At 47.7% G+C, this 21,413-nt stretch overlaps 1 protein-coding gene across 1 annotated transcript in view; it reads right to left on the reverse strand.

Annotated features, from left to right (window-relative positions):
• SMAD1 (SMAD family member 1) overlaps nucleotides 1–11,305 on the reverse strand; it is a 68,774-nt gene extending 57,469 nt beyond the window's left edge. The window contains exon 1 of the mRNA XM_037497515.2: nucleotides 11,266–11,305. The gene's annotated coding sequence lies outside the window, so the exon portion shown is untranslated. The remainder of the gene's footprint in view (nucleotides 1–11,265) is intronic.
• Between the last annotated feature and the right edge of the window lie 10,108 nt (nucleotides 11,306–21,413).

Consider the following 21,413-nt stretch of genomic DNA (forward strand, 5'->3'; position numbering starts at 1 on the left):
GTGTCCATCATTTAAATGATCATGTTGATTTTGTCACAGTTAACAGAAAAAGGTTTAAAACCAATCAAACCTTCCCTTAAGCCTGAAAAAAAGCAAACACAAGTCCTGAGCACACAAATATGAACACAGGGAAATAGAGGTTGTGACTAATTAGGCCAGACTGCAGAGCCAGCAGTGGGCGGAAAGCAAAGCAGAAAGCTGTATTGGATGAGATGACAAACTATACACAGTCAGCCATGCCGCACTTTCAGGCGGGCTGAGAGGTGTGGTTTTTAAAGCAACAGACCTGCATTGCTATTCATGAAAAGGTACTGCCTTTGACCAAAAGAAGGCTCCTTTCTCCCAGCATTCACCTTCCCTCTTCAACTTAGCTTAAGAGTCTGAGGAACAGGACTGGATGATGCCCACCAGTTCTGGGTACCAGCTCCCAGCCCTGGGCACTCACATGCCAAGGGCACTCAAGACAGGGCAGGGGATGGTAGCAGGCCAAGGGGAGTCTGTAGGCAAGATGGAAAAGCCTCTTCTCCCCCCAGTTTTGCAATAATTACAGCTCAATTGAAAAGAAAGAAGATGGTAAGATTACTTAAAAGGCAGAAGATGCTGACAAATTCTGTGCAGAGCTGAGTCAGAATTCAGTTACGTGCTCAGGTAGACCGAGTGTGATTAACTCCGTTGGGGAAGGAGTCCCCAAAACCCAGCAGATCATTCCCTCATGTGTGACACATGAAAAGCCCCTTTAGCACCCATGATCACTAACTATCATCTTTAAGAGAAAAATACATGCTGAAGCCAAACTCTTTCATTCGCTTCCACCCCCTTATAAGAAGCTTTCCCACATGGGGAGACTTTCCTCACAGTATTTTAAGACTGAACTGGCCCAGCTCAGTAAGCAAGCCCACACTGTGAGGCCATCACTGCGTCTTATGAGTCACATATAAATAAAATAATAATAAAATCTAATACTACATTAACCCTAACTAATGCCGTATTAATAAAATTGAATACTGCAACCCAGTAGGAGAGAAAGAGGCACTGAGGTGCTCAAAGCAGCACTGGCGTCTCCAGGTTCCTCAATCAAGCCCCGGGATTGACTCCAGTGTGGTGAGGAGACAAAATCCCGGCCCTGAGGGCAGTGGGTCCTTGCAAGGGAAGGGGGTGGCGGCCCCACAGCTCCAGCTTATTGTGTCACCTGCCTCCTGTGACTCCAGCCTCTCAGAGGCTGCTGGGGAATTTGGGCTTTTTTCCTTCCTGAGAAAAGCCCAGCTTTCCTAGATTGAGCCTTCCCTGGTCCACAGGGGTCACACAGTAAAGGGGACGACACATCCCTACCAGCACGGATGCTGCTTGGCCCAGCGGCTTGTGCGCCACTTGTTTGTGAACAGCTTGCAGCTGTCCTTGGCCAGTTTTTCTAGAGGGGTGGCATTTCCTATTATTTCAAAAGTTTCTGACAAAGCTGAAACTTGTACATTTGTGACCCAAGAGATTGCATTTGTGTGTGGTCGGTCACATCAAAGCCCAAAAAATTCTCCTGTATGGTTTCTGCCTCTGCAGACTTGTTGAGAAGGGCTCTCTGGCTGCTGCTACCCCCACCCCCAATCGCTTCATGAAATGGCACAAAACAACTAATACGGCTCAATTGTGAGCCACCACCTCCTGGCACCGTGTCAAAGACCCAGCTGGAAACTTTCTACACTGCGCATTTTTACGCTAATAGGTGGGTGGACAGGCTGGGGGGATGGACACCAAAGGGTGAAGCCATAGGTAAATTCAGAACACTGATTTTGCAAGACACTGGACAATTTAAATACCTTCTCTGAATCGTTAAGGGCATTCCTCGTGGTCCAACTGTTATAGGACAGGGAGAGGGGCAACCCAATTAAAAACCTTTATCTAGAATTGTCAGTTAAATGCTCCATCACTAGTTCCCAAACTTGGTATTTCACATGTTCGTTACCAGGATTTCACTGCCTGCCTAATGCTTCCTAATTCATTCAGTCCATTAGACTTCTTATAACCTGCGACCCCTTATCTAGACGGGGTTCATACTGCTCTCGTTAACATTCTAGACTTGAAAATCACATTGCTCTTTAGAAACAACTAACACTAAACACTCTGAGCGCTGATCTCACACCAGTCCTGTGCTAAGTCCTATGTGTTCTGAGCCTCAGTCGAAGGCACTGCCCTGCCTCCACTTCACATCTCTGAAACCAGGAAATTTACACACAGCGGTACGTCATGATTAACTGATAATTTTTCCCCAGTTGTATGCAAAACAGTGTCTTACGTGTCTAGTTGCTTAGACTAATAAGACACGTAAGACACTGCTTCCACGTCTTAGACTAGATGGAGCATGGACTCCTAACTCATCCCACCTCACGACCAATAAGGCTGGTCCTATTACCCCTATTTTTTGGATGAGGAACAGTAACGTGGAAACGTTAGTAGCAGTTTTCCCAAAGTTATCAAAAGCAAGCAAGCAAGTGCTGGGCTCACCCCAGTGCAATCTGACTCTAGACCCTCATCTCTTAACCATCTCTTTGCCAGAATCGGCGCCGCTGACATTTCTCACCAACATTACGATTAACCACCAACTTACATTAGCAAGTGCCCATCATTTAGGCTGCTGGGCAGTCACATCAGAGGTGCCCAGACTTCTCCCCAGCCTTTTACTGGATTCACCACCCAGACTCCCCAGCACTCTACCTGCAGTGATCCTTCCAAAATTCCCCATTTCCCATAAAGCTCCCCAGGCTACTTGCTGGCTCCCCCACTTCACCACCAGCAGCGCTGCTCTCCTCTCCAACTTGGGGCACCACCCACAGACAACGCTGCTTCCTACCTAGCTGCCCAGATCTACAGCTCCATCATCTTGACTTGCTCTTGCCCATTAACCACTTTCCCTCAACCTCAGCATATGAAGAGGCCTCCTGTAATTTGAAACAAATCCCTGAAAGGCAGAGGAGAATGGATTTCGTTTCTTCACCTCAACTAATTTACCTGTTACCCCAATTTTTTTCTCCTTTCCCCAGGACCCTCCGAATCTCCTGAAATCTCTCCTCTCTCGGCTTCCTGGTGTCACTGCTTCTCTGACCCCACAGCTTTCTTGCAGCTACTTCTTCTGTTTTCTTCCAATGTGCCTCTCCCATGTAATAGTTCCAAATTGTGGGTTTTGGTGGACGCTTCAACCCACCGGTTTTTCCTCTCCCCTTAGGGATCCTGGGAGAACGTCACTTCCGGCCCAGGACTGCTGAAGACCTGCATGCAAACCCCTAAGTTCCAGCTTGCCTATAAGATAATCTTCACTTAAATAACCTAGTTAAGTTCAGCCAGTCCATTCCATCCATCATCGGCACCATCTTCCAAAGGTGGTTCTTCCTTGTTCTTCAGTAAAGGCTTTGCTAACTTCCCAGTCACCCCGGTTAGAAATGCAGGGTAAACTCTGACACTTCCCATCACTCTGTGGCCAAATAAACGCTATGTGACTTTCTTGTTCAGAAACCTCTCTCTTTGCACTTCTATTCCATCGGCGTTCTCAGCCCACAGAGAGCTCACATCACTCTCTGTCTCTGTCGCCCGGCATAGAGCTCTACCCTCTCTGATTCCACCTGCAGGTTCAAATCCCCAGTGCTTCCTTATTCTGGCACTCGGAGGTCCTCAAATTCTACCCCAACTTTACCCTTCTGAACTCATCTCCCACCCTGCCAGCAGGAACACCCAGTGTGATTGGGCAGAGCTGCCACCAGCTTCCAGGTCTGAAAGAGCCACACCTGGCCCCCTAAACATTAATTCATTTAAATATGTCATCCTCAGCCACACTGTCAGTGTGTGCCAGCCAGTGGCCGTGGCGCAGGGCAGTGGCCACACAGTGCATTTCCTCGACTGCAGTAAGTTCTACAGGACACCACTGCTCCAGCCCCACTCACCTCCCTGGTCTCCACCAGGGCTAGCTCTCCCTTCCAGCAAAACCACTTGCCCTTCCTCACCACAGCAGTCCTCTTACTCCTTGCAACGACTCCTGGTGACTTTACTGCATTTAATTTCTCATGTTTGTGTGTCTTCTCACTAATGACTCTACCACTCGGAACTCATAAATATTCATGGCATGAATGAAGTATGTACTTCTTATAATAGTGCATCAAATGATCAAGTAAGGGCATATTTAATACGACTCTTCTCCACTGAAAAGACATGTTTTTCTTTCAATCTAAACAAAAGATCTTGCATTTATCTAACTAAATGATGACTTAATTTAAGTCCTAATTATAATCGCCAAAAGATAATTACTCCCCACCCCCCTTTTTTTCTTGTGGTGACTAAAACTGAAAGAAAAATGCTATACAGGTCTGAAATACTTCCACATTGCAAATGCATACCACAAAGAAACCACAAAAGATAGGCAAGGAGAGGAAAACAAATGAATTGCTTGAGCAACTACACCCTACCTACGTGAGACTGTAGGAAAAATACCTGCAGAACAATAGCCCTAACTAGAAATAATGCATTAAATATTAAGCTTTATTGCAAAACTACATTTCTATAATACATGAATACAACGTATAATACAATACATTGTATAAATACATAAGAAATGTATAAATACATTTCCTAATCAGTAGCTAGACCCTTCTATGTCCTTCTTCCTAACCAGACCCTGTGAATGTTTCTTTACATTCTAAGCTCAAAAGCATAGTGTATAATTAACTTGTGTATGCCTGTGTCTCTTCTATAAATTCAAGCTTATCAAGAAAATTACTTAAGAACCCAATCCAGCACACCTAAGACCTGGGTTCTTAGAAAGACATAAGATTCCTCTGAACAATGGGAAGAGGGCAGAGAAGAGATTTCAAAGAATCATAAGATAAAGACTCCCTCAACTTTTCCGGGGTTTGATGCTTTATTTTCAAGAGTCTTCCCTCAAGTTCTGTTTTGTTTTGTTTTTTTTTTAAGATTTATTTATTTATACAAGCACAGGGTACAGTCAGAAGCATGGGAGGGTGATAGAATTCACCAGAGCCAGAGCAGGGTACAGAACAGGCAGACTGACGAAATACACTGCTGAGGGGAGCAGCGGGCATGGCAGGAGAGGTCTGAGCACCATGTGGGACCCTCGCTGGCGGCCAGGGATCAACCTGGTGCTGCAGAGGCTGCGGGAAGCTTCGCAGCCCAGCGTTCAAGCACTGCACCACCAGGGGAGGCCCAAGTTCTGGTTTTTAACTTATAACAAAAATTCCAGAGATGTTGAACTGCTCAGAATCTGCAGCTCCCAGTCCGTCTCTAAAATTGCTGCTGTCACCGGGGCTGAAAGTGGAACAGACTCGCTGCTTCTCAATGATGCACCTGAAACTTAGGTAACTTCACTTAAAAATAAAAAGATGGGGTTTGTCCCCTCTAAAAGACAGTTGACCTTGTGCAAATGAACTTTCCACAGATAATATCCATTCCTGCAAGTCAGTGAACAAGTTTGCTTTTTTGCCTAGAACACTAGTTGTACTAAAACTTCAGTTCTAAAGCTGACACCCTCTTAATAATGTACACCAAAAGGCAGGCTTTAATTTAGATTTTAAGTAGCTGCATTCATGCTGACTGGCTTAGCTTATTTGTTTCTAAAGAAGTTATTCCAGAATAAGTGTTAAAAATACTTCGTGTATTTTTGCTACAAATCAGATGACAGGTCTGGATTAGCCTGAACATTTGCACTACCAGCCAATGGTGGAAAAGGAACGTCAAGTGTCAAGAGATTTCAGTTTTGGGCAAAAAAGGAGATGCCCCCATTTGTAATCAAAGGCCCCCCTGCTAACTTTGGTACCAAAAAATAAAACCAGAGCTTCAGGTGGACGAAGACAGTGAAGTCTGGCGGCGGCGGGGGGGGGGGGGGGGGGTGGCGGGGGGGGGTGGCGGGGGTGGCTGGGGGTGTGTGTGCAGGGGTTGTTGGGGCATGGAACCATGCACCTCTTCTCCCACGCTGTGCCCCACATACCCTCTTCTGTCCAGCTGTTCCTGGGAGATATCCTTTAAGGTAAACTGGTAATAGCGAGTTTTTAAAAAGAAAAGAAAAAATCGCACATAGATTTACCATTACAGGGAACATTCATCAGCCTCAGTCACTTTATGATGTAACAGCAAATCTACCTTTCCATATTTAAATCATCTTTCTTCTCTTTTCCAGTTCTCTCCCCAGTACCCCCAGCTCCTTCCCTCAATACCCCAAACCTCAGCTGGTGGTTACAAACGTGATTTGTCTTTGAGAGTCAAGATAGGAAATTCGTAAAGCAGAACACCCTGATTTAATTTGATCTTTGTACAATCCTGGATCTCCCATTTTCTGGTAAGGTCCTATTGATTAAATTAGACAGAAGGCTTTCCTTCTCCATCTAAAACGGAAAAAAAATCACTTTGCTCTATAAAAACAGGTCTCTGGGGATGTCAGACTTGATTCCTACTCAGCTCAAACAACATTAGGGACAAAGAGTCATCAGCACGCCGACCATCCTTCTTGCCTCCCTTCGCCAAATTACACCGGATTCACGCGGGTCCAAGCCTCAGGACCCGGTGAGCACGGCAGGCACCCCACACACGAGAACCTGACAACAGAGAGAGCCTGGCTCGGGTGCGCCGTGTCCACTCCCCGTGGCGGCCGGGAGCCAGTCCACCATCTCCTCTGGACCTCAGGTTGTGCATCTTGATACAAACCAGCTGCAGTGGAAAGCTTCAAAGCAGCGTTGAACACTAACTATCCCTGCTCTCTGCAAAGGAAATGACAAATCGTGCTGTTTATGAAAGCACTTGGCAAGGCAGCCCCTGGATGTCCTTCACCTGAAATTCCGTGCAGTTGGGGTCTGCTTATGTGTCCACGCGAGCTCACCTGAGCATAGACGCATTGCTGCACAGGAGGCTGTGAGTGGGGAGAAACACAGAGCCCCGGCTTCATCAGATTCTTAAATAGCCTTGAACCCCTACCACAACCACCCCCAAATGTTAAGAATGACTAAACTGTAAAATGACACAAAAATAGACATTAAATGGGGCCTCCCCGGTGGCGCAGCAGTTGAGCGCTGGGTTGCGAAGCTGCCCGCAGCCTCTGCAGCCGCCAGTTTGATCCCCGGCTGCTCCCCGGCCACCAGAGGAGGGTCCCACATGGCGCGCAGACCTCTCCTGCCGCCCGCTGCTCCCCTCAGCAGTGTCCTTCGGTCCTTCTGCCTGCTCTGCTCCCTGCTCTGGCTCTGGTGAATTCTCTTACCCTCCCACGCTTCTGACTGTACCCAGTGCATGTATAAACAAAACAAACAAACAAATAAACAAATAAATAAATAAAACATGCCTCTAAAAAAAAAAAAAGACATTAAATGGCGGGGGGGGGGGGGGGTATTCCAAGGATCTACAAGTAATTATTGGTATCTCAAGGTGCAGTGTTTAACAGCTAAGGACAGATTAATTTTGGTGAGATAAATAGAATTAAGCTACTAGAATTTTCCTCAGCAGTACCTCCAGCTTCCAAAGATACAACTAAAGTGCAAGCAGAAAGTGGCAGGAATTACGCAGAAAAGCAGAGGTAAAACTGATTCGGTTCTGAAATCTGCTTTTATGCAGATTTCTTCTTCCCATTATTTTCTGCTGAAATACGTATTACTAGCACACTTCCTACTTCAGCACTTACGAGAGAAGAAGATAGTCTAGAAAAACACAGGAGAGGGCAAATTTGTCTAACGGCCTTAAAAAAAAAAAAAAGCCACATCTATACTGGAATAGTAAAGCTCAATAGAACAATTATTTGGGTATTGTAGATAAAAATCCAAAAATCCTAGTGAAGAGTGAGGCCCCAGAGTCAAGCAGACTGCCGCGTTCATGTCCCAGCTGAGATTATAAATCAAAATCACTCACTAGTTACGTGCCCTGAGGAAAGTCACTGAATCACTCTGAACTCAGTTTCTTGACCTGTGAAATGTGACAGCAACATTCCTTAGGGAAGCGGCGAGGCTGGAGTGAGACGTGAGCACTGAAAACAAGCCCGGAGTTAAAACTCAGAAAAAAAATAGCCATAATTACTTCTCCTACCCAAAGCTCGAAACCAAAGGAACATACGTGACACCGATAAAGATGACCCACAGAAAATTCATTTCATCCAGTAGCTTCAAGGATTTCTTCTAAACTTAACTTTACACTGGAAGCCACTGGTTCGTAGCAAACTTGGTGTCTCTTTCTCTTTGACCCCACAAGCTCACAGGTGGAGGTCACAAGCAGAGAAGCTGCATGCCGGGTAGGAAGAGCAGAAGGGGAGAGCAGAGGTCCTAGAGCAGCCCCGGACGACAGAACCTTCTGGGATGATGGGCAAGTTAGAAGGAGACCCTGTCCAACATGGCAGCCACCGGCCATATAGGGCGCCTGAGCACGCAGGTGTGGCCAGGGCTACTGAGCAGATCAATTTTTTTCTAGTTTAAATTTAAAGCACAGTCCTGTAAGGACTGTTAAATAAGGTCTGCCAGAAATTTAAGCAAAAAGCAAGGGTATTTGTCTCCTGAATTATTTATACGTTCGAGTCAAACCTCTTTGTTTCCAGCGCAGACCCGGTAACTATGACTAGTTAAGTTATACACTAAAGAAATAACATGTCAGCTGATACATCAATACAGTGCAACTCAGTGCTAATAAAAGGATCAGAGATAAGCAGTATGTGGCCCTCTGATATTTCAGAAGGTCCCCAAGGCCAAGTTAAATTCTAGCTCACAAGAAAATGATTCAGTACACAGATCAGAACTGCAAAGGGCCTTATCAGCGCCCTGAGCATCTGGGCCTCCACTACCAAATGGGGAGCTACTCAGTCAGACTCGCAGGCCCAACACCCTCCACTTATCTTCAAAGGTTTTCGGAGGTTCAGAGTTCTGTCAGCCTCTCCTTCATTCAGAAGCACCAGCTCTCCTGGCCAGTGTGGCCTTTCCACTATAAACAGAATCCACGTACCACCCAGAGCTGAAGAAAACGCCAGACTCCTGCTTAGCTGCCCCTGTAATATGGTTTAATTATGATGACTGAACTAACAGGCTGACATCATAGACTTTTACAGGCTGACCCCATGTCATCCTGATGTATCATTTTGCACCAGTTCAGTGCTGTAAATCAATTTAAGATCTCAGGCAGGTTGAAAAGGCTGGTAATGATGCTTTCTCTGCCGTCCCTGGAGACTCTACATTATACACAACTTACATTATTTATAAAGCCTTGGTGATGCCTCCATTAGCCTTCTAAGACTACACAAATGAGATCTTTTATACACACACAACTTGGCCTTGATTATGTAGGCGGCTGCAGCTTCAAGACACTCCGTCTAATTACACACAGATTGTTCTTTTTCCAATCCAGCAAGTTATTAAATTTTATCTTTAACCCAGAATCGGTAGAAACCAGAATGCCAAACTGACATTTCATTTTTAGCTAATAAATGTATTTGGGAAAATGGGTCTTCCTTCCTCTAATGCTTTCAAGACCTTAGTAGAAAAAATTTACAGAAATCCCCAGTGTAAGAAGTGAATATTTTAATTGCCTAAAAATCGGGCATTTCTCTAAAAAGCAAAGGTCATCAGCTCTTCGAGGGTGTAAGACCAAAGGGTACTGGGAAGAGGAAAACTGTATTTGGTTACATACCTATGGTTGGAGGGGTCAAAACTAAATCAAGGACAAATCCCTCCCTTCAGAAGAAACTCGATAGGGCCTGGTTCCTCCAGAGGCCCTGACATCCCCACCTCCAGCGAACCATCTCTTCCTACCCTGGTTCCAGCTCCTAGGAACTGCAGCGCCACACAAATGGCGCAGCACCTGTACAGAAATATCAAATAACCTCAAATGGGGAGGAGGGCGGGCGAGGGGCACACGCTCCATCCGTGCAGCCCACGCAGGCCCGGCCCCTCCAGCAGAACCACCTGGTGCAGAACCGTGGCGCGCAGTGAAAACGCTGGGCGGTCATCATGGGGATCCTTCTTCCTGGAGGTGCCAGGGCAGCTCACCTACCTCCAATCAAACGCGAGGTGGGCATGACAAACGCGGCGGGCGGAGCGCAGGCTTTCCGCGGTGGCACTGCAGGTGGGCACGGTACCCGCCGCGCGCCCCTGAAGCGCGGGCCTGGGGTGACCCGGCTGCGGCCAGAGCTCACGCCGCCTCCGCGCCACCCGCTCAGGGCACCCCCGACCCCGCGGGCAGGGGCAGCGCGCGCGGGGTGCAGGGGTCACCAAGCTCACACCAGCCAGGCTTTCTGGGGGGGCCGCTGCGGAGGCGCGCCGGGATCACCGGACCCGGCGTATTTAAAAACCGTCTGCGCCTCCAAATAAACAAAAGCCGCAGCCACCGGAGGGCGGGGGTTGGGGGGGTTGGGGGGTGAGCCCCGGCCGGCGCGGGGTCCCCTCCCAGCGCGGAGCACGTCCAGGAGACGCGGCCCCGGCTCGCCCTCCCGGTGGAGCCGCCGGGAAAACAAGCCCCCGTCTGTCCCCCGCACGCCCACACCCCACCTTCCCCCGGAGCGCGCCCGGGGAGCTCTCCCAGGCCGGGCCGGGCAGGCAGCAGTTGCCGCGCGCGGGCTCGCACACCCCAGGCGGTGAGGCAATCGGATCCGGTCAAGGGAAAGGAATGAGCCGACTCGGGAGCCGCCGGCGGTGTAGGCGGAAGGGGGGGAGCTGCGCGCCGCCGCCGAGCCTCCGAGGGAAGGGGCCGGCGTTTCGGGGCGCACTTCCCGTGACCCCGACCTCCGAGAGGCTCGCGGGGGCGAGAGGGCGGCGGGCCGGGGGCGGGGGGCCGGGGCGCCGCGTGGCCCCCTCCGCGAGCCCCGCTCCGCCCGGGCCCCGGGGCGCGCGCGCGGGGAGGGCAGCGCCTGGGCACCCCCGGGGTGGCCGGGCCGGCGCGGGGCACAATGGGTCGGGCCGGGCGGCAGGAAGGGAGAGCGCGGCGCGCGGCGGGCCGAGGCGGAGGGGGGCCGGGGAGGCCCCCGCGGGCCGGGCCGGGGGCGGGGGACGCGGGTGCCCACCCCACCCCCAGCCGATCCAACAAAGACGCGGGGGACCCCGGCCGCGCCCGGCCCGGACCGCGGGGGAGCGGGCGGGAGGCGCAGGTCGCGCCTCAGAGCGGCCGGGAGGCGCCATCATGGGGGGGGTCCCCGATCCGCCCCCCGCGCGCCCGGGGCGCCTCCCGCGCGATCGCCGCAGCCCGGCGGGCCGGGGCGGCCGGGGCGCGCGGAGGGCGCGGGCGCGGCCGAGGAAAGTTGGGCGCGGGGCTGTTTCGCGTTACCGGCTTGGCGGCGCGCCGTCCGGGCGGGCGCACGGGCCGGAGAGCGGGTCCCGCCGGCCGCCTCCCCGCGCCGGGCCCGGCCCGACCCGTCGCTTCGTCCTCCGCCGCCGGCCGCTCGCGCTGGAGCCTGGATTGATCTGGTCGCGCTGGCGTCAGGGAGTCGGAGCCGCCCAGCCTCCACTCCGCGGCTGCCAATACCCGGCGCACTCGCCGCCCGCCCGCCCGCTCACACGCGCGCCCGCGCGCCGCCGCCGCGCGCCAGGGATCCTCGCCAAAGTCCCGGCCGGCGCGCGCGCGGGTGCGGCCCGCCGCCTCCCCGCCCCCCTGCGCCCCCACTCTCCCGGGGAAGCAGCCTCGCCGCGCGTCCCGACTCCCCCCCCCCCGCCTCTGTACCCCCACCGCGCCCCCCGCGCCCCCACGGCACCCCACCCCGGGAGCGGACTGGGCGCTTGTCTGCAACCGAAGTTCAGGGTTCGAGAGCGTGTGTTCTCCGAAAGGTCCATCTGAGAGTCCACCGCGCCCACCCAAGCGTGCTGGGAATGTGGATTGCATTTTTGACAGTTTATTTTTGGAGACTCGCCTGCTCGTGCGCGGTTTGCTTGGCCCCTCACTCACTCTCAAGGGTCTGCACGCCCCGGAGCCGCACGTGCCCGGCGTCGAAGCGCCCCTACACGTTTGCTTGTGCCCAGGACAAGCCCGCAGTCAGGACCTGTGCTTGGTGCCCATTCGTATGCGCTGTGGGAATAAGGGGGGTTGCTGTTCCACATTATGAGCTACGCCACAATGGACACCTGAATTGTTTTATCCAATGTGTACAGTCTTTTAGCTGACACCAGCACCACCCCGCCCCAACCCCAAATAAAAGCAAACTAGCTCTCATCTACCTGATCTGCATAAACACTGAAAATACCGTTTTGCAAGAGTTAACTTTTCTCTTGGCCAACTCTCTGGAAGCTGGCATAAAACCTTGGATAATTATGATAATGTTGAGTTCTGTTTAGAGACGAATAATTATTCTGGGGCCTAAATTTCACATGAACTAAAATAGTGGTTACCAATAACATAAAGAAATTATCCAGGCCCTGTGTATATTACTAGTGCTCCCCAATTACTCACGTATGTTCACGTGTCCACATTCCGTTTAAACTCTTATTTATTAACTGGTTCCTATTTATTCACTTATTTATTAATGTATGTATTAACTATTAAGCCATTCCTGTTTAATTATTTAGGGAAAAACAACAAATCCCATAAACTGGGTAAATTACCATCTCTAAGTTATAGATCGGAATATTTCTGCCAATTTCTTTTAAACTGGTTGAGTCCTTACTGGTCAAGTCTCGAACCGCTTGTTATTTTCCCTAAAAGCAGCAACTGACACAGTTGGTCACTCCTGGGAGCAACAGCTGGAGTGGACAGTGGTAAGTAACAGTCCCAGCATGTCCTCCTCTGCTCTAAACTTCCCTTGCTAGACAGTGGCTATCCCCATGCAGTAGAATATTATTTAGTCTTGAAAAGAAATGAAGTATGGACATGGGCTGCGTGGATGAACCTGGAAAAAAACAAGACTCAGTGAAAGCAGACAGACCTCAAAGACTGTTGTCTGATTCCATTTACAGGCAATGACCAGAATTGGCAGATCCATAGATACAGGATAAGTTGGTGGTTGCCGGTTGGGATGGTTGTGGTTGGGGTAATAGGGAGATTGGGAATTGATACCTAAAGGTTATGGGGTTTCTTTTGGGAGTGAAGGAAAAATATTCTAATATTAGTTTGTACCTGATGGTTGCACACCTCTGTGGATAGACAAAAACTGCTAAATCATACACTTTAGGCGCGCAGACCTCTCCTGCCGCCCGCTGCTCCCCTCAGCAGTGTACTTCAGTCCATCTGCCTGCTCTGCTCCCCGCTCTGTCTCTGGTGAATTCTCTCACCCTCCCGCGCTTCTGACTGTACCCAGTGCTTGTATAAATAAATAAATAAATCTTTTTAAAAAAAAAAAAAAAAATCATACACTTTACATGGCTGGACTCCCAGAGTGAATTTTATTCCAATAGAACCTTTTATTATTTTTTTAAAGACATGACAACTACATGAGGCATTCTTTTTTTTTTTTTTTAAATATTTATTTATTTATTTATTTATTTATTTATTTATACAAGCACTGGGTACAGTCAGAAGCGCGGGAGGGCGAGAGAACCCACCAGAGCCAGAGCGGGGAGCAGAGCAGGCAGAAGGACCGAAGTACACTGCTGAGGGGAGCAGCGGGCGGCAGGAGAGGTCTGCGCGCCATGTGGGACCCTCCTCCAGTGGCCGGGGAGCAGCCGGGGATCGAACAGGCGCCGCAGAGGCTGGGGGCAGCTTTGCAACCCAGAGCTCAACCACTGCGCCACCGGGGAGGCCCAACATGAGGCATTCTTGAATGACCCCCGGACACTAAGGAAAAATTATAAAATGACATTATGAAACTTACTTTTTTAGGCTGTAGGTGATCTCTCTGGGCAGAGCACAACAGTCTCAAATGATAACTTTGAATACTACACAGGCTGTGAAATGTCATTTTGTCTCTTGTGCAAGTTATTTGTTTAGTGGGTAATAAAAAATGGGTACTTTTTTTAAAAAGGACATTACTGGAACAAGTGTGAATAAGGGTTGTACATTAATTATAACAAAAAAGTAAATCCTCCCCTCTCTTCCCACTTCACTCATAATAATAGTTCTCCCAAGAAGAAATGGAGACCCATATGCTCTTTGCTCCCCGAGCATCTCTTCGCACCCTTGCTCACTTTCTCCAGTCACTCTGGGCCCTTCTGGGACTCCAGGTCACACTCCCTCCCAGGCCCTGGGCACAGCTGTCCCCTCCCTGGAAATCCTTCCCCACAGACAACCCTCTCCTTCACCTCCCGCAGGCCTTTTCAGATGCCCCTCTCAGGCTTCACCTGGCCGCTCTGGAACTTCACCCCCTTCCTACACACACACACACACACACACACACACACACACTCACTCTTTATAACTCCTTCCTTTGCTTGGCTGTGGCTGTGTCACTGACTACTTAGCCAAAAGAGAAAGATCCGGGGTCTATTCTATTCAGGGCTCACCCTTGGTGTTTTGCAGTGTTAGAGAGTTCAGAGATGCTCATCATACACCCCTTGAATGAATGAATGAATGAATGAGTGAATGACTCACTCAAAAATCAATCCATTCACAGTTGGAGATCATGGCCAAGAAAACAGATTAAAAACGCCTACTCACATCGGGGAGGACAAAGAATGAAATAAACACACAATTACTGTAAAAAAATGAACAGCGATGTATTAAAAAAAAAAACACACACACGCAAATCACAAAGAGGCCAGGCCATGGAGCGGGGGCTGAAGCAGGAGAGGAGGGGCTGGAATGGGGAGGCTGCTGCTTCTGTGGGGGCGTAGGGAGACCTCACTGACAAGAGGTCCTGAAGAAAGGGAGGGAGTATAACCTGCAATGGGCACAGGAGGGGGTTGGGGGGCAATATCCCACCTACCAAGCAGAGAGAAGTTCAAAGCTCCTGAGGCTGAGTGTGCCTCCCCCACCACAGACAGCCAGGTGGTCAAGCGCATCAAACAGGGAGCAGCTCACAGCCCCGGGAAGACAGTGCAGCTGAGCGCCTGGGCCGTGGCTAATGAGGGGTGTTCTCTTCTCTTGGCTTCTCTTATTTTGGTGAAAGAGCTATGGCCTACTTCCTGAGCGTGGTGAGGGTAGGTGAGACATTGGAGGTGGGAAGACAGAGGAGCAGACACGGAACATTACCTTCTGGAGGGCTGGAGAGCTAGGAACTGAGGGAAAGTGGTAGGAGTGCCAGGCAGTGCTATAGTGTCCACTGGAGGACAGTGGTCATGAATGTAGTCAAGCCCGGTCAGCATGGTGAGATGGAAGTCTAGCCTCAGTCAGGCTTCAGGGGAAAACTAGGGCTTTGCAGATGGGTATGATGGAGGGAAAAGCAGGCCAGAGAGTAGTGGGTGCAGGCTGGGGAGCAGTCTGGGGACTATGATACTTGAAATTGAAATCATGGTTTGGGACCAGTCTGGGGTGATGCCAAGATCCAGGGAATGTGACCAGAGTCAGTGGATAGCAGGGCTGGTGGGAGGTCCCTGAAGGAAGGCCGTTTCAGGAAACTGAAGGTAAGTTAATTATGCTATTTTAAGACCACTCATTGTTTATAATAAGGCAAGCCCTAAACATTGGCTGAAATTTTGTCCATGCCAATGTGAACCCAAAAATCTATTTTGCAGAGATTGTTCTTAACTAGATTCATTTTGGTGATCATTTCCCAAAGTATATGCGCATGGAATCATTAGGCCCTATACCTGAAAGTAATATGAAAGAAAATTAATGAAATGGTTCTACTCAATAGCAAAACAAATGCAATGCAGGGCCTGTGTATTAGCTCCCCCAGTGAATTTAAGCCAATCTGTTTCCCTGGAATGAGCCTGCCAGGCACCACTGCTGTGGTACTCCTTTAACACAGAAAGGAATATTCCAGTAGTAACTGTAGTGGGGGAGAAGGTGGAAATGATTCATTTTTGATGTTGAAGTCCCTTTATTCTCCCATGACACTCTTCCCTCCAGAGAACTTTGCACTGTTATAATTAAGAATGTATCGAGGTAAAAATCAACTATAAACCAGAGACACACTGGGGGTTGGGAGGGGCGGAGAGTGGAGGGACTAGGGTCAAAATAAGGGGGGGTGCAATTGCATGGGGAATATAACCAAATGAAAATGCATACATTATGCAAAAATGAAAAATGATGCACAAATTATAGAAAATAAAATATTTTAAAAAAAGAATGTATCTAAGCATGTAGCTCACTATCCACCAGCAAACCCTAGCCGCCTGTTAAGTAAGCTGGTGAGAGCAGTCTCTCCACAGGGGCCCAGAGTTTGCACAGACATCTTAGAGTAGACATTCAAATACTTGCTGAAGAAATAGATTTCTCATAGGAAAGCTGTGAAAATGCCAATTGGCGTTTTTCCTAAAGCAGAAGGTACCTCCTCGTCATGATCTTTCTCCTGACGACCCTCACACTCAAGCCTAAATTTCAAATATAAATTCTAGGACTTTGCAAAAAGTTGTTAGCCCTGTTTCTAAGAGCTTTGTCATCCGTCTGTACACTGTACACTGTACAGTACACTGTACACTGCATCTGTACACTGCATCTTCTATGTGAGCATTTTATGGTCCGTATCATGGTAGCTGTGGACTTTTATATGAATTTCCAGTTTCTGAAGTTTGTCAGGCATCCTATATCCTTCCCTTGATGGTTTTATTCTCAGGGACCACCTTTCCAGTTGGGGTCAGGGAGGATTTGCAACACCTAGACCTAAGTCTTTCGGGAGGACTACTCCTTCTTCCGTTCTCCTGCCACACAGAATTTCAGCGCTGTTAACCCTCAACCTCACCAGGAATACTAGTGGTACTGAGCTCCTAATATGTAATATATTGACAGCATTCTCTTTGCTTAGCTGACTTCTATTAATTCACCTACAATTAACAAAGACTGACCCCTAATTTTAGAATTAAACCACCTATTGTTCAAACTGTTGTTTTCGAATGCACCCCACAAGTGTTCAGACCCCTAGTTTGTGTCAAGAATGGTCCAGCACCAAAGCGCTAAACTGTCACATCTACCACTTGCCTATGAACTCACATGGGGTGAAGTTTCCATGGGTTCATTGCTTCCAGAAGTTACTCACATCCTTCTTCAAATCCCCTCATGTCCTTCCTTTCCCGTGCCCCCACTGACATTACCCCCATTGATTGGTCTGTGCCTAGACACTAGAAGGGTCCCCCACTCTCCTATGCAGGTGCCCTGTATAGCATTTGGATTGCCGAAGTCATCTTCCTAAGGGAGGGGTTTGGTAAAGTCATCCCCTACTCAGAAAATCTCAGTGGTTAGCAGTGCCTCCCAATAAACTTCAAACTCCAAGGCTGCTACCCAAGTTCTCTCAAAATGTTTCACAACCCACATGCCTCAGTCTCCTCTATATTCCCACATAAATGCTGGCAGACTCGTAATAGTATTTCTCCAAAGTACTTACATATTGCATCCTGTGTTCATGCTTGGTATACGATCCTGGCATCTCCAATTTTCAAAATGTTACTGATTCCTTAAAGTCCAGCATCATCTCCTAGACATTAAACAAATCCAAGTACTTTTTAAAAGCTAGGAGGGATAGGTTTGTTGAGCTCAAAATTCTCATTTTAACAAACAACATCTAGAAAAGTTAAGCCATTTACCAAGGGTAAAACAAAGTAGCAAATGGCAGAATCAGGCCCATTTCCAGGTGTCCTGGAAGTCTGTCTTTTCAACACCAAAGTCTCTACCCCAGGCCTTCTCTGTGTGCTTCCTCTTGCTATGCCTTGCATATATCATTCATCCTTTGACCCATTAATTATATGTTATGAGACCCCTAAATATAGTCATGGTGACTAATAACTAGCCTTTTATCCTCCAAAAAGCTACTTGTTTTTTTCATTGACACAATAGTTTGGCACCAGTCTTACTGAAAGAGCCTTCTTTCAATGCTGTTTTGTACCAAACTCATAACAGGTGAAGTTTGCTGAGCATTTACCTGGCATAGAGCCAACCGCTTCGGAAGTGTCACCTTCTTCTAGCCTCAAAAGCTCCCTAAGAGATATACCATTTTCCTCATTTGCTGGTAATATCATCTAGTGAAGAGGTTTGTTGGGATGATGATCATGACAATAGCTAACACATATTTAGTGTTTACTAGTTGTAGACATTATGTAGGTTATTAACTTCTTTCTCTCTCACAACAGCACTAGGATGCAGTTATTGCGTTAGCATTCTTTTATAAATGAGGACTATAAAGCACCAAGATGTTAAGTGACTTACTTGCTCAAGGTCACAGAGCAAGTTTGCTGATGTCTCCGAAGTGTTTCACGTTGACATACTGTACATGTCCAATGAAGGTCGCCGAAGTTCTTTCTCTGAATGTTCACAGTGCTGTGATGATGTTGCTGCCTCTGCAGCCAAGTATTTTAGCTCAACTCACACCAACAAAATATTTAGTGGATGAGTCAATTTTCAAACATTTTAACAAGTATGTGTTTTCAGAAAAATGTTTAGACCATTTGGCTTCTGGTAACAATTTCTCTTCCCTAGACCTGCAGTCATTGGCAAATTTGCCCAAGTTGAAATACTGACTTTGGCTACCCTGAACACAAAACCTAAGTGATAGTGGCTCGAGTAAGATAGGAATTCATCTCTTGTAAAAAGAGCAGACATAGGAATTCCAGGGGTGGTAAGTCAACTCAAAGATGTCAGGGCCAAGGTCTTTGTGATTTCCTTGGCCTCTCCGTCATTGGTGCCTATAAAATGGCTGCTATAGCTCCAGTAATCATGTTTGCATTCCGGGCAAGAAAAAGACAAAAGATGAGGACAAAGGAATGAACAGAAGCTACTTTGAGGAACACAGCACTGCCACCTCCATTGGTGATGGCCATTTTTTTCCACCATGACATCTGTCTACGTCTCATCAGTAAATGCTGTCATATGGCCTCCCCTATTTGCAAGATGGCTGGGAAGTGTCATTTTTTGGTTTGTTTTTAATCCTAGAAAACTGCATGCACAACGAAATGGAGTTTCCACAGGTGACGAGGACGGGGAGATGAATACAGAGAGGAGTGTCAGTGGCCTGCTCTGTCTGGTGAGAGCTGATGGTTACATTTTCAGGTTTTTTACTAGCTGTTTGTTCACACATCGGTAGCCCCAAATTGACCACAGTGGGAGTATTTACACCACAAAAATTGGCAAATACCACAAATGAAGGCCTTTTCTTTTTTAAGAGTCAGTTGTTAAACATTTACCTGCACACCACTGAATTTCGGGTAGGTAAACAAGAAGGCTTTTCATTTTGCACAGAAAGCTTCTCATTTTTTGCCTTATTACATTTGTCATTTTTCTCTGACTTCAATGGTTGAGACTTGTGAACACGTAAACAGGTCATCCTATTCAGGCATCTGGCATATTAACATTCCCGCTCTCTTTTTCCTATAGAGATATTAAGCATATGCATTTCTAGTGGGTTTAAGGATTTCCCCAGAGAATGTGCAAGTTGTTCTTGGGTGCTAACAAGTTGTTCGTGAATGTCATGAAACTGTGGTAAATTTCTATGCAGGAACTTGAAAAAGTTTTGTGGAAAAAAAAATTCTGTTCTACTAAAACTCAGGTATGTATAGAAACAGCCTCTCCATTTTGTTTTTGAGGCAATAAGCATAGGAAGTCACTGCAAAGATAGACCAGCTGTTCCAAGTTAAGGTATATCTTTACAGAGGTATAAAAAAAGTCCTTAAAATTAGTTATTCTTCCAAAATCTCTTTCTGGAAAAAGAGTAAAGCGGAACATTCCTCTGGTTGTCAGGAGGAATCAGTGGCTTTTCAATCTCAAGAAGGAGACTCCCTAGATAGGTCTTTTCCCTTTTCTTTTGAACACAACAGGCTCTTGAGACAGCACTGGCAGGAGAGAAGAATTCCTTCCCTTTGGTTTGCTAGGAAGCAGCAGAAAGATTTCAGGAGCTGAGCCAGAAACTAAGATGTGTGCCTCAAGGACTGTGCACGTGACCCCAGAGGGGAGTTGCCTCCAAAACAGATTTAAGGGTATTTAAAGATGAGCCACAGAAATAAAGTCCTGCAAGTTAGAGTTGCAAGAAGTATATTAGTTTTTTTTTTTTCTATTAAAACTCTTGCTTTGTCTGACTTTAGCTAATGTTATCCACTGTAGCTATTGTAACTTTTATTTGAAGACTATTACATGAATAATCTTATTTTAAAATAAAAATGGTGATTGCTGATGATCAGTCAATACAGTTTGGGTAGCCAACTGAATCACACACATCTGAGCACTGTTCAAGGGTTTTTGGAGGATGGTAGACAAATAACACCTCATTCTTCTCCTGTGTATGGAGACAAATAAGAAGCCAAACAGAAGTCAGGCAGACGAAAGTTAAAATATGATCTTTATTACCTACAACATGGTTTGGAAGATTTAGCCATAGGTCTGTGGCCAGATTGGCTTGCTAGCATTGACCTTTAAATTAAAAAGTCGCGGGCAGTAGCATAGTGGGGACTCCTCCACCACCGACGTGTACAGCTGTGGCTCCAAAGAATCACTCCATCCTGGAGAACATCGTTCTTCTGCACCGAGTTATCTCATCTTTCAAAAGGAAGGCTAAAGTTACACTTTTCCATTTGAGACAGGGTGATAAGCCTTTTTTCCAGTTAGTCCAGAGATGCTCCACTTTGCCTAGACGAAGCTCCCTAAAGTTTGCACTTTGTTTTCAAGGAACTCCAATTTTGTAGATGTCAGAGTTCTTGAAGCTGATAAATGGAAAGCCTTTGTGTAATACCAGACACGAGAAATCATGGGTTAAAAGATGGGAAGCTGATTACAGAAGGTCCTGGAAAAAAGCCGAAGGACAATATTGACTCCCTCAGCAAGCTCACTGAGTGCCTACTGTGTGCGAGGTGGTTTCAGCACTGGGCCTGCTCCAGTGAACAGGCGCGTTGGCTCCTCCTCTGAGTATTAAACATGCCCTAAGATTTCCCACCCTAACAACACAGCTACACAAGCATTCAAAAACATGAAAAAAACAAAGCTGCGAAAACAAAACCCCTCTTGCTTCCAGGTATTTCTCTAGATGGATGTATTATAAATGTCCCTTTTCACCCATACACCCTGAAAGTGTTGCTGGTCCTTCCTGCTGGCTCCATTTCCTTACATCACATTCACCCCATGACCCATTACAATCTGCTTTCAGGCTGCTGCACACCCTGGAAAATGCTCTCGCTACCCTCGGGCCACCGCATTCTGCTGGACAGGTGACATATGTACAGCCTAGCCCAGGTTAAGATTTCCTTGACCCTCCTATTGCCAAATGCAGTGAATACTGTTCCATCTTCTCTTGACGGCTCAGATTCATTGGACACTACTCATCATTCCTTCATTCTCAAAGACATAGGATTTGTAAAAGACTGGGAACAAACCAAGCATCTAGTCCTAGAGGACTAGCTGGAGCTGCTATAAGCAACTAGGATTATTTTCCACATGCTGCATAGTGTAATCTCCAGAATGTATTTGTAATAAGT

Source organism: Talpa occidentalis, unplaced genomic scaffold (assembly GCF_014898055.3).
Source record: "Talpa occidentalis isolate TD23 unplaced genomic scaffold, MPIMG_talOcc4v2.1 talOcc4.8, whole genome shotgun sequence".
Lineage (NCBI taxonomy): Eukaryota > Metazoa > Chordata > Mammalia > Eulipotyphla > Talpidae > Talpa > Talpa occidentalis.